The sequence below is a fragment of the Oryctolagus cuniculus genome, chromosome Y (assembly GCF_051225735.1).
Source record: "Oryctolagus cuniculus isolate XC-2025 breed Fujian yellow rabbit chromosome Y, ASM5122573v1, whole genome shotgun sequence".
Taxonomy (NCBI): Eukaryota; Metazoa; Chordata; class Mammalia; order Lagomorpha; family Leporidae; genus Oryctolagus; species Oryctolagus cuniculus.
In genome coordinates this window covers 34,373,958-34,383,957 of record NC_142889.1, presented here as the reverse complement: position 1 = coordinate 34,383,957, position 10,000 = coordinate 34,373,958, and the positions used below count along the sequence as shown (strand labels likewise).

The 10,000-nt window shown below is 45.5% G+C and overlaps 1 long non-coding RNA gene across 1 annotated transcript in view; it reads left to right on the top strand.

The window, feature by feature from the left end:
- Positions 1-722: 722 nt before the first annotated feature.
- Positions 723-10,000, top strand: part of LOC149119519 (uncharacterized) — a 77,547-nt gene continuing 68,269 nt past the window's right edge. The window contains exon 1 of the long non-coding RNA XR_016228626.1: positions 723-861. This is a non-coding gene — a long non-coding RNA (uncharacterized LOC149119519). The remainder of the gene's footprint in view (positions 862-10,000) is intronic.

Here is a 10,000-nt window from a genome sequence, read left to right as displayed (position 1 = left end):
AGGGGATCTCCAAGAGAGGGAGACCTGAAAAATGGAGTGGAGTTTTTTAACCGCAATTTGGGTGAGCAGAATAGTAACAGCTAACAATTAGTCAGAGGCTGGGGACAAAACACATCAATAATCCTGTCTAGCTTGCTCTTGTTAAAACAAAAATCCAGCTGAATAGTAAGATAGGCAAATTCTTTCTATTCTCCTGATAAAACTAGAAGCTCAGAAGGGCTGATCATTGCTTCCTTGCTATTCTCATGATGAAACTAGAAACTGGGGGAGTGGGATCACCACTTCTGTCTTGCTAATAGACAGGTTCTGGGGAGAAGCAAGCATCTTGTCCACTCTTACAAGAACTCCCCATTAGGTCATTCTAGTCCTTACACCAGCACCCCCTGCATTACAACCTCTTTATAAACCCTGATCACCCTCCTCCAACAGCATGGTAGTCCTAATAAAGGCATCCTACCTTCCCCTAATCTTGTGAGTAATATTTGCAGAAGAGTTTTGGAAGCCTACTGAAAAAAGATGATTTGGAAGGGCAGGCTTTTGACCCAGCTGACAGAGAACCCTCCCCCAACTGAGGTAGAAAGCATCTCCCTCCTGACACCCTGGACTCCCCTGACTGGCTGGTGGGACCTTCCTCTGAACAAAGCCTGAAAATCTGCATAATTGTCAATTGAATAGACTCATTGTTTTATTTCAAGCCTGGTGCTCCAATTATCCCTGTCCCTTTAAACATCCTCTGTGCTGCGCGGTTTGGTAGAAAAAGGCTTCTTTGGATTGGGAGGACTTTCTTTCCCAAGACTGCAGCTGCCTTCTGGAAATATATCCTTTCCTCTGGCCAGCACTCAGCTATGGCGAATTGAAGCGGTGAGCATCCAGAGCTGGATTATGTGTCTGGAAACGACACTGGTGAGCTAGCCCAGAAGTCTGCGATGTATTTTTGTTGTTGTTGTTGTTGTTTAAAGATTGTATTTATTTATTGGAAAGCCAGAGTTACACAGAGAGGAGAGGCAGAGAGAGAGAGAGGGAGAGGCCTTCCATCCGATGATTCACTCCTCAATTGGCCATAATAGCTGGAGCTGCACCGATCTGAAGCCAGGAGCCAGGAGCTTCTTCCAGGTTCTCCCACACAGGTTAGGGGCCCAAGGACTTGGGCCATCTTCTACTGCTTTCCCAAGCCATAACACAGAGCTGGATGGGAAGAGGAGCAGCCGGGACTAGAGCCAGTGGCCATATGGGATGCTGGCACTTCAGGCCAGGGCATTAGCCCACTGAGCCACAGTGCTGGCCCCTGGAATGTATTTTTCAAGTGGCTTAACCCTTTCACATTAGTAAGGACAGCAATGATCACTTGTACCTCCACCCCAGAGCTGCTTTTGAGCTAACATTTTGGCTGGGACTCTGGGGACATCCCCGCAGCTTCTGAGAGCACTTTCTCTCCAGGACTTTCCTTTCTGTTCCTGCTGGACATTAGCTACCTTGTGGGGAGTCAATGGCTCCCCTTTGTGTCCGGAGTCAACAGCTCTGAGACTGGGTAAGTTGAACCAGGGGCATACCTGCAATTTCTGTTTCTGCTCTTTGGGCTCATGGCATTTGGACCTGGTTTAGGTCATTTTTTGTGGTACTGATGTGTAGGAGATGGATTCTAAGATTTTTACTTCAGCCTCCCTGTGAGGAAATTTGGATATTTTTTGGAAGAGTACTCATTTGGTTGTTTGTATGAGGATTTCTTCCTCTTGGGTGAAATATGAGTGGTTCAATTTAATTTTCATCCAAAATCACCTTGAGTTGCATCGTGGCTGATTGGGCAGGATATAGTTACAATCTTATGACTAAGAAAAAAATGGTGTTCTATTGTAATATTGCATGGCCTGCATATGTGTTAAATTTAAGAGAAGGTGGTTGTTAAGTGGGATTTTTAAATGTTTATTTTATTTGAAAAGCAGAGTTAGAGAGGCAGAGGTGGGGGGGGGTGTCCTGTTAGGAAAAGAGGCACAGAATAGAGAGGAGGTAGTGTATGAATTTATAGCTGGACCGAATTTATTCAGGGAAAATAAATCCATAGAGATGGGTAACCAACTGCAACTGTCCACGTACCCATGATGGAACACCTGACAGAAGGCCCTGACCCCCAGGGAAGGCTGGGGATGGGGGTGAGGTAGGGGGCAGCAAGCAGAGGGGAATTCCTGGAACTGGTCTTTCAGGTGGCTGTAAGGGGTGGAGTATGAAGACAGCAGAGTGTGAGACCCAATTGAGGTGTTTTTTTTTTTTTTTTAAGATTTATTTATTGACTTGAAAGTCAGAGTTAAGCAGAGAGAGAAGGAGAGGCAGAGAGGGAGAGAGAAGGCTTCCATCCTCTGGTTCACTCCCCAGATGGCCACAATGGCCAGAGAGAGGTACATCGATCTGAAGCCAGGAGCCAGGAGCTTCTTCTGGGTCTCCCACATGGGTGCAGGGCCCCAAGGACTTGGGCTGTCTTCCACTGCTTTCCCAGGCATAGCAGAGAGCTGGATTAGAAATGGAGCAGCCAGGACTCAAACCGGCACCCATAAGAGATTCCTGCACTGCAGACAGCAGCTTTACCTGCTATGCCACAGCGCAGGCCCTCCAATTGTGTTTCTAGGGCAAAGAGTACATTCCAATGTTTATCTCTTTTGTTCAATGCAGGAGAATGGCTGAGGCTTGTGTCCTTGTTCCTTGTTCCATCAGGTCCTTCATCTACTGGTTTACTTCTCAGATGGCTGCAATGGCCAGAGCTGGGCTGATTTGAATCCAGGAGCCAGGAGCTTTCTCTGGGTTCCCCCCCCACAACACCCAATGTAAGGGCCCAAGGGCCCAAGGGCCTGAGCCATCCTCCACTGCTCCCCCAGGCCACAGCAGAGACCTGGATCACAATTGGAGCACCCAGGACCAGCCCCAATGGGCACCCACATGGGATGCTGGCACTCACTGCAGGTGGCTGCTTTATCCAATATGCCACAGCATCAGTGGATTTCTAACAGTAGAGGTTTTGTGAGAGTTCTGGTAAATGGGATGGAGTAAGCATTTAAATCCCTTAAACCTTCCAGCAACTGTGTCTATGGCTGTTGATGCCCAAGGAGACAGGTTAGGAGTCCTTGTCAATTTAGAAAAAGCAGGAGCTTCAGCTCTGCCTCAGCCCAGTGGTAGAGCAGAGACCCTGGGGCTCCCTGATCTCTTAAAAAAATCTATCATAGGGGCCAGCACCATGGCTCACTTGGTTAATCCTCCACCTGCAGCACTGGCATCCCATATGGGTGCCGAGTTCTAGTCCTGGTTGCTCCTCTTCCAGTCCAGCTCTCTGCTGTGGCCCAGGAAGGCAGTGGAGGATGGTCCAAGTGCTTGGGCCCTGCACCCACATGGGAAACAAGAAGCACCTGGCTCCTGGCTTCATTCAGATTGGCACAGCGCCCACTATAGTGGCCATTTGGGGGGTGAACCAATGGAAGGAAGACCTTTCTGTCTCTCTCACTGACTGTCAAATAAATTTTAAAAATTTAAAAAAAAAATCTATTGTAAATTTCCACAAAGGCCTCTGATAAAATTGACTGTGAGGAACAAGAGTTAATAAAGCAATAAAAGATGTTTTTCCAACAGAGTGCTTACTGAATCTGAAATGAGGATATAATTATCTTCATGTACGTTAGTGTCCAGTACCATCACTGGGACTAGCGTTGCTTTCCAAGTTAAATGCTCAAGTAAATTTTTCAGGTTTCAACTGTGGAACAATAGGGTTAATTGAGGTTACTAACAGCAGGAAGTAATTATATTCAGTTGATTGGAGCTTTTAAAAAGGAATTTTAACCATATTAAAGCCATCCTCCTTCCCTTTTCCTTTTCACATTTTATATAGCAAAAACCAATTACTGATATTGTATATTGCCTGAATTACTCTGGTGAATGGTAGCATTTATATAATGGTGGACTTTTGCCCCAGCTAACAAAGAAGCCTTCACCCAACTGATGCTGAGTCCCCTGGTTAAGAGGCCTCATCAGAAAAAAGCTTGGGCATTTACATATTGTCAATTAAGGTGACTCATTGTTTTATTTACCTCCCCCTGAAGCTACCCTTGTCCTTTAAGAAACCCTTAAGCAGTTATGGTCTGGGATAGCAGTAGAAGATGGCCCAAGTCCTTGGGCTGCTGCCCAAGTGGGAGACCCAGAATGATCTCAGGCTCCTGGCCTCGGATTGACACAGCTCTGGCCATCACAGCCAATTGGGGAGTGAACCTTTGGATGGAAGACCTCTCTCTCTCTACCTCTTCTTCTCTCTCTGTGTAACTCTGACTTTCAAATAAATAAATAAATTTTAAAAAATTAACCCTTTAACAGAGATAGAACATTTTATATCAAGAGCTCTCTCTTGGGGCTGTACTGTGGCATATAGAGCTGGACCTCCACCTGTAGTGCTGACATCCCATGTGGTCACTGTTTCATGTCCCTGTTGGTCCTCTTCTGATCTGACTCTCTGTTTTGTGGCCTGGGAATGTGGTGGGAGATGCCCAGGGGGGCTTGGGACCCAGTACCCATGTGGGAGATATGGGGAAGACCCTGGCTCCTGGCTTTGGATTAGCCCAGCCTCAGCCATTGTGGCCATTTTGGGGGTGGTCCAGCTGGTGGAGAACCTTTCTCTCTGGCTCTCCCACTCTCTGTGGCTCTGTCTCTCAAATGAATAAATAAAATTTTAAAAAAAGAGAGAAATTTCTTTCCCCAAGATGCCAGCTTCTAGAAATAAGCTCTTTCTTACCAACATTCATCCCTGTGTAATTGGCTACCCACATGGTGAGCCATAGGGCCTGATTAAAAGATTTAAAAAGAATTGCAGAGATTTCTATATTTTTCTGTGTCATAATGTATGCTATGCATTTTATGTGTGTACTGCTGTATGTGTAAAAGTTGGTTGTGCTTATTTGTGTTATTTAAAATCACAATGTAATTTTCACCTAAGCACAAACAATAGATGAAAAGATGATGCAGTATTCATTGCTTCCTATGAAGTCAAATTTAAAGTTGTTCTTTGGCAAGATCATGACTTAAGAGAATAACCATACTTATCTAATATGTTAGTTTCTCAGGCAATGTAAGTATAATTGCTAAAAAATGAATTGGTGGTCTTTGCTGTGGCACCTTGTGCATCATCAGGTCCCTGCAACCTAAGGGATGTCTCCCTCTCCTCACCTTCCTGAGAAATAGACTCAAGTATGCACTGACTGGAGAGGAGGTAGAGAAGATAATGTAGCAGTGCTGGGTCAGAATCCACAGCAAGGTTCAAGCTGATGCTGCAAGCCTTGCTGGATTCATGGGTATGTGTGAGATGGAGCAAACATCAGCATCAAGCCAACAGGTGAGCATTTCTGCCTGATCTTTGACACCACAGGGCCATCTTGCTGTTCACTACATCACAGCAGAAGCCACGTGGTGACAGACATGAGCTGGAAGTGGTATACAAACTTAACACACACTGAAGAGAATGCCCAGTATGAGCTGTGCAAGGTGAGGAGGATGACTGGGTACAAAGGGAATCCAACCCCTGATGGCTCATGATGCTTGTGCCATGCGCAACCCAGATCCTCTCCTCAAGGTGATCACGGGATGGATTACTGATTTGGGGACCCTATGCAATTTGACATGAGGTAATAGACCTCAGGTTTTCCTGCCCAGGGATAAGAGCATCTCTGACTTACAGTGGCTGAAGAGAGATAAAGCAGTGTAACAGCTAGAGAGACCAAGGGCTACTCTGAAGTAGGATGACTTTTTTTGAATTGCTAAATGTAAAAGATAGATTTTTCTAAATACATGTACTCTTGGCTTAAAATATATAGAAGGCATTGGGCCTTTTGGTAAATTTTTTTTTTGACAGGCACAGTGGACAGTGAGAGAGAGAGAGAGAGAGAGAGAGAGACAGGTCTTCCTTTTGCCGTTGGTTCACCCTCCAATGGCCGCCGTGGCTGGCGCGCTGCAGCCAGTGCACCATGCTGATCCAATGGCAGGAGCCAGGTGCTGCTCCTGGTCTCCCATGTGGTGCAGGGCCCAAGGACTTGGGCCATCCTCCAAACTGCACTCCCTGGCTACAGCAGAGAGCTGGCCTGGAAGAGGGGCAACCGGGACAGAATCCGGTGCCCCGACCGGGACTAGAACCCGGTGTGCTGGCACCACAAGGCAGAGGATTAGCCTAGTGAGCCACGGCACTGGCCCGGTAAATGTTTTCATAAATTGTTAACATATAACTGTTCAAAATTACTTGCTAAGTTTTCACTAAACAGTAAGTTACCAAGGATAAGAAATAATTTTTAAAGATTTATTTATTTAAATATTTAATATTTGCAAAGCAGAATAACAGAGAGAGGGAGAGGGAGAAGGAGAGAGAGAGAGAGAGAGCTCCTCCATCCACTGGTTCACTCCCCAGAGGGCTGCAATGGCTGGACCTTGTAGATCTCAAGCCAGAAGCCAGGAGCCTCCTCCCACTCTCTCACATGGGTGCAGGGGCTAAAGGACTCTGGGCCACCTTCTCTGCTTTCTTAGGTCATTAGCAGGGAGCTGGATTGGAGTGGAGTAATCAGGACTTGAACCAGTGTCCTTATGGGATGCCAGCACTGTGGGTGGAGGCTTAACCTAGTATGCCACAGCACCAGCCCCAATAAGAAATAATTCTAAGTCAATATCCCAAAGTCTAGAATTTTTGAAAGATTTATTTATGTATTTGAAAGGCTGAGTTAGAGAGACAGAGACAGACATCTTCCATCTACTGGTTCATCCCCAGATGTCTAATAATCAAGCACTGGGCCAGACTGAAGGCAGGAGCCTGGAGCTCCATTCAGGTCTCCTACATCAGTAGCAGGGGCCTAAACACTTGTGCCATTTTCCTTTGCTTTTCCCAGGCCATTAGCAGGGAGCTTGATCTGAGGTAGAGCAGCTGTGATATGAACCAGTGCCCATATGGGATGCCAGCATCACAGGTGGTGGCCTTACCCATACATCACAACACTGGCCCTGACATTAAAAATTTTCAAAGTGGGGGCAGCATCATAGGTTAAGTGTAGTCTATCATACCTGCATCCCATAAGAGTGCTTCTTTGAGTCCAGACTGCTCCACTTCTAATCCAGCACCCTGCTAATGTGCCTGGGATAGCAGAAGGTGGCCCAAGTGCTGTGACCCCTGCCACACATGTGGGAGAACCACATGGACTTTCCTGGCTTCTGGCTTCAACCTGTCCCAGCTCTGGCTGTTGTAGATGATTGGGGAGTGAACCAGATAGACAATCTCTTTCTCATTGGCTTTATTTTTCTGTAACTCTGTCTTTCAAATAAATAAAACTAGGATTTAGTCCCCTATGTTAAATCAGTAAAGTTTTTTAGAAAATATAAATATTAACGATAAATATTTGCTAGAGATTTTTAATATTTGATTTTAAAGTATGATAACTTTCTAAAAAAGATTTATTTATCTGAAAGGCAGAGATACAAAGTGAGAAAGAGGAAAAGAAAGAACTCTCCATCCAATGACTTACTACCCAAATGGCCTCAATGGGTGGGGGTTGGGTCAGGCAGGAGCCAGTAAGCAGGAGCTAGGAGTGCCTGCTGAGTCTCCCACACAGGTGCAGGGACTCAAGTACTTAGGCCACCTTCCTCTGCTTTTCCCAGGTGCATTAGCAGAGAGCTGGATCAGAAGTAGAGCAGCTGGGACTCAACTGAGCCGGAGTCCACATGAGATACTGGCACTGAGGAGGAGGCTTAACCTTCTATACCACAGTGCCTAAAATTTTGAGAAAGAGAGGAAAAGGGAGAGGCAGAGTGAAATGTCTTCCATCCATGGGTTCACTCCCCAAATGACCGCAATGGCTGGAGCTGAGCCAATCCAAGAGGAGCCAGGAGCTTCTTGTGGGTCCCCCATTCTCAAGCACATCTTGCTCTGCTTTCCTAGGATTAACCTACTACACTCCAGTGCCTGGCCCCTCTAATAACATTTTCAACCATCTTCTCAACTGCAGCTTCTTACAGTTTCCATTTGGTTGACTCCTTTCCAATAACTAGTCATCTCTTATAAGCTGTTTTCTCCTCCTTTATTGTTTAGTTATGGCCTGTCATGAGAAATGCTTGTCTTTACAGCTGATATTGTGGCACAGCGGGTTAAGATGCTGCCTGTGATGGCAGCAACCCATATGGGCACTGGTTTGATTCCTCATGGCCCACTTCTGATTCATCTCCTAGCTAATGCACCTGGGAAAGCAGGAGAGGATGGCCCAAGTCCTTGGGACCCTGCACCCATGTGGGAGACCTGGATGAGTCTCCTGGCAGTGGCTTCTGCCTGGCTCAGTTGTAGTGGCCATTTGGCTAATGAACTAGCCAATGGAAGATCTCTCTCTCTCTCTGTAACTCTACCTTGGAAATAAATTAATCTTGAAAGAAATATTTATCTTAGGAGACTAGGGATAATAAGAGTACTTGATCTTTACACCTAATTTTTTAAAAAGTTTTATTTATTTATTTGAAAGTCAGAGTTACATGGAGAGAGAAGAGGCAGAGAGAGAGAGACAGGTCTTCCATCTGCTGGTTCACTCCCCAGATGGCCACAACAGCCAGAGCTGTGCTGATGTGAAGCCAGGAGCCAGGAGCTTCTTCCAGGTCTCCCAAGTGAGTACAGGAACCCAAGGACTTGGGCCATCTTCTGATGCTTTCCCAGGCCATAGCAGAGAGCTAGATAGGAAGTGGAGCAGCCAGGACTCAAACCAGTGCCCTTATGAGACGCTGGCACTGCAGGCAGTGGCTTGACCCGCTATGCCACAGCACCAACCCCTACACCTAATATTTTTTAAGCTTTCTTTTTATTTGAAAGGCAGAGTTTACAGAGAGAGGGAGAGACAGAGATCTTTGGTCTACTGCTTCACACCCCAAACGGTCACAAGAGCTGAACTTGAGCCACAACAGCCAGGAATCAGGAGCTTCTTCTGGTTCTCCCACCTTGTTGTCAGGGGCCCAAGGACTTTTTCATTTTTCATTGGTTTTCTAGGCACATTAGCAGAGAACTATATCAGAAATGGAATAGTCAGGACTAGAATCAGTGTGCATGTGGAATGCCTGTGTCACAGGTGGTGGCTTTTACACTCCACACCACAACACTGGCCCGTACACCTGACTTTTCTAGATGTATTTAAATTGTTCTATGGGATTTTTTTTTCTGCTTTTGTTTCTAAGGTGTATTATTTTCTTTAATTTTGTTGTATTTATTTATTTGAAATGCAGAGTTACAGAGAGGCAGAGAGAGAGAGGTCTTCCATCTGATAGTTCACTCCCCAGATGACCACAATGGCCAAAGCTGCACTGAGCTGCAGCCAGGAGCTTCTTTTGGGTCTCCCACAGGGATGCAGAGGCCTAAGGACTTGGGCCATCTTCTGCTGCTTTCCCAGGCCATAGCAGAGAGCTGGATCAGAAGTGGAGCAGCCAGGATGTGAACTGACACCCATATGGGATCACAGCATTGCAGGCGGTGGCTTTACTTGCTAAGCCACAGTATCGGCAACAGGTGTAATCTTTTCTAAGTTTTTTCATTCTTTTATAATGTTGAATGCTCACAGCCTTCAGTGTCTAAGTTTGGGTACCTTTCCTTTGGGTTTAACTTCTAAGTAATCTGGAGGAGCTTCCCATTAGAAGAAACACAGCACAAAAGAATTTTCTTTACCTTTTGGTTATTACAGAAGGGAAAGAAATTTTGTGTTTTGTCAAGATTATCTCATGTATTCTCTGACTTTGGGTTTAGAAAACTGAGTTTTAAGAGTTGAGATTTTTAATATATTTTAAATGTCTATGTCTATTAATTAAATATTCAATATACTTAATATATTTATACATAATTTGACTTAATATTATGTAAGTGATTATTATAATGATCAGGGATCCTATGTGGTATTCTATCCACTGGTTCACTCCCCAAATGACTGCAATGGCCAGATCTGAGCTGATCAGGAGCCAGGGGCCTCTTCTGGGTTTCCCA